Source organism: Octopus bimaculoides, chromosome 1, assembly GCF_001194135.2.
Source record: "Octopus bimaculoides isolate UCB-OBI-ISO-001 chromosome 1, ASM119413v2, whole genome shotgun sequence".
Taxonomy (NCBI): Eukaryota; Metazoa; Mollusca; class Cephalopoda; order Octopoda; family Octopodidae; genus Octopus; species Octopus bimaculoides.
The window spans coordinates 30,226,507-30,230,368 of NC_068981.1; positions in this window are offsets into that span (position 1 = coordinate 30,226,507).

Genomic DNA, 3,862 nt, shown 5'->3' on the forward strand with positions numbered 1-3,862 from the left:
TATATATATATATATATATATATATATATATACATATATAGTTGTCTAAGTATCCCGATTGATAAAATCGGTTGAAATGGATCTATAATACTGCATGCTTTGATATATATTATATGATACTAATATCAAAAGAATGAGACAGAGAAAGACATGTGTGTGTATGTGGATGTATGTGTAAGAGAGAGAGAGAGAGAGAGAGAGACATCTGTGTGGATGTGGATGTATGTGTAAGAGAGAGAGAGAGAGAGAGAGAGACAGAGAGAGACAGAGAGAGAGAGATGAAGAAGAGGGTACGCGTGCACGCTGTGGTGGGAAAAGGATAAAGACCGATAATGCAGAAAGCAAGTGGTTATAGATTATTGCGCATCGCCCGGTATAGATGAAAATCGATATTTAAGTAGCTGCCTACAATCAGATGTCTCAATGACCTTCATGTGTTGATGAAGTAACTCGCTGCGTACAAAATATAAGGTTGTCTCGACTCGGACGACCGACTAACTTTTGGATGTGATTTAATGTGTTTGAAGAGATGACAGAGGATAACGCATCAACTAAGAAAATTTTTATTATTTTAGTAGAGAGAAAGAAATCAGGAAGAATAATTAGAAAGACGAATGAGCAAAAGAAGAGAAGAAAGCTAAAATTTTAAACGAATATTATAGATTTCGTAAACAGCAATGTTTGTATTTTGGCAAGTATTTTAATTTATTTTATCCGTCTTTCCAATTACCTTTACCGTTTCCAACCTATTTTTTTATAGTTGCTGTTAGGATGTTGTTATTACTTAATCCCCCCAAGTGAATGCTATTTAAGCAAATCTTTTAACTGAATACATTCCAACCTGTCTACCTAGGGCTGCACACAATTTAAAAATAAAAAAAGACAGTTTGAAGTGTTTGAGGGAGATTTGACTGCTATTTCTTGTATAATGCCTAGGCGACCTCAGTTTTTTTTTTAATTGGAATTCTGGTTTTTACTCCCTCTTTCTAAGTGTGATGAAATGAATAATTTAATAATTTAATTAGAAACAATTATTTGCAAAGAAAACACGATATATTTATTCATTATTCTTAATAATTATTCCTAAGCGAAGTGCATGACCACATTTTTGGTGGAGTTTAGGAGGTTAAATCGAACTTGTACATGACTAGTATTTATTTTATCGCCTCCAGAAGCGACGTAATACAAGGTTAATTACATGGAATTCGAACTCACAATGCAAAAGGATGACACTAAACACTGCAGGTATTTTCTACGATGTTCTATCGATTTTGCCAATAATAGTTTCGAAAATTTAATATTGGTTTCAAATTTTGGCACAAGGCCAGCAATTTCGGAGGAAGAAATAAGTCGATTACATCGACTCCAGGACTCGGCTGGTACTGTTTTATTGAACCCGAAAGGAAGAAAGGCAAAGACGACTTCGGCGGAATTTGAACTCAGAACATAAAGACGGAAGAAATGAACGTATTGGTTTCCAATATACTGTTTTTTATAATAATATTGTTCATTCTCGAACATAGGGGTATGCAATGAATAAAACATTTTACAAACATTAAGTTTACTTCAGAGAAATTCGAGTGATTGAAGAAGCCTCTACGCTGTTGCTTTATCAGCTAGAAATAGCATTGGAATCGCCCTATTGTTTTTTTAAAAAGCAGAAAGAACACAATTGTATGTTGACCTAGAGGCAGAGTAGGCAAAAAAGGAGAAAGACTGGAAGAAAAATAAAAAAGAAAGACGAGATGGCTATAACAGGAATGCGTTTGCTAATCGACCTGCTTAACCAGAGTTAATCTAATGATGAACAATAACCAGCTCAAATTAATTGTATAAATTACTAAAGATTACATAACCGAATAAGTGTAGGCTTAATGGTTGGTGTCAAATTAGGTTTAAACCGGAGTTTATATATATTATCATCTATATCAATTTATCTAATATCTATATCTGTTTAAATGCAATATCTATAAAGTAAAGGTGCTTGGCTGTTTCAGCATCTCAACCTTGCGATCACCCTCAGTAATGCTGTTTTGGGATTACCTTAAAATCTTTTAAAGGTAGGACCATTATTCCCTATTATAAGCCTGTGTACCTTTTTTTAATTCATTTTTATTGTTGTTAAATTATTTGCTTGTGTAAATCACATTTTTAATGAATAAAACATTTTAATTTTTATTTATGTCTGTTTATTTAAATATATCGATAATCAATATCTATCCATCAATTAAGCTCTCGGTTTTGTCTGCATCTGATAGTTTCTGTCTATCTCACACCCCATCATTTCTTCCCTTTAAAGCTTATTTTCAGATTCTCCTTATGGAAAATTAATTACAATTTTATTTCTAACATCAGCTGAGGTGTTTCAGAATGCTAGCCATCATAGAATAACTTTGTGGCCGCAATTGAGCGAATTGCTTAACTAGCTTGTACTCACATCTGCACCAAGCTTCGATTAATCTTAATTCCGATCGTCATCAAGTACCTTATTTCTGGTTTTAGATACCATATCAGATTTATTCTGTAAGAACTTTTCATTTCAAAACGAAGATTATTCGCATTCTTATCCAGGATACCATGGACATGTGTACATATTCAGAAATAAAACACCTGATAAACAATCAGGTATTAAACCGATCGAAATGTAATTTAGATGTAAATTCCAAATAAATAGATAAATATTGATTGCTACAGATGAGCTCAATCGTCAAAAGACTGTCACGAATAAAATGAAAGTTTTTGGTTTTGTAAGGTGTTTTTCGTTCTTTTAAAGTATCCCACATTTTAAAACACATATAATTTGCATTAAGAATTTTCTTTTTCTCAAAACCAATGTTTTTCGAACTTCTTTCTCTGTTTCCGTTCATCGTGTTATCGGGACAGTCGTCACAGAACGATTTTTTTTCTCTTGATGGTTCGTCATTTCATAAATACCGCACATTCTGAAACACCTGTAATTCGCATTAAAAAAACAATCAAAAAAAGGCGGGTTCCAGCGTGGCCACAGTCCATTGAATATACCAAGTAAAAGATAATCCATGGTTTTCAAATTTCTTAAGCTCACTTTCCTCATTTAGCAGCTCATCGTCTCTAGAGGTGCTATGTAAAAGTTAATTTAAACTTCGAAGTATTTAACTTTCTATTATAATCCCATTCATATCCAGGATGCATTTATTCACAGCTAGGATACATAAAAATATAAACCAGCGTGTTTGTAGCTATTTTTGTTTTTCCAAAATTTCATTTTCATCGATGATTCTTTTTACCTCACCTCACAAAGTTCCTGAAGCTCGTTGTTTAATTGTGTATTGTCTGTTTCAGTCATAGGATTACGGTCATGCTGGGGCACTACCTTGACGGCATTGGTCGAAGACGTAAGCAAATCAATACAGGTTATCAAGATGTGGGGCCACACACACGTATGTGCGCGCACACACACACACATGATACATATACTCGATACACAAGTTCCCTCACAGTTTCCGTCTACCAAATTCACTAATAAGGCATTGGTCTGTCCAAAGCTGTAGCAGAAGACACTTGTCCTGTGTACTGCGCAATGGGAGTGAACTCAAAATCACGTAGTTACGAAAGGAACATAATCACACACCCATAAGGCCAGCAAATTTCGAGGGTAGAAGATTACTCAATACCATCGACTCTCCAATACTTCATTAGTATTTTATTTTTATCGACCCCTTCGTTGACTGCGGTGGGATTTAAACACAGAACATAAAGAGTCGGAACAAGTACTGCAAAGTATTTTCTCCGACGTTTTAACGATTCTACTAGCTCGAGTATATGTGTGTGTATATACACACACACACACGTGTATATATATATATATATATATATATATATA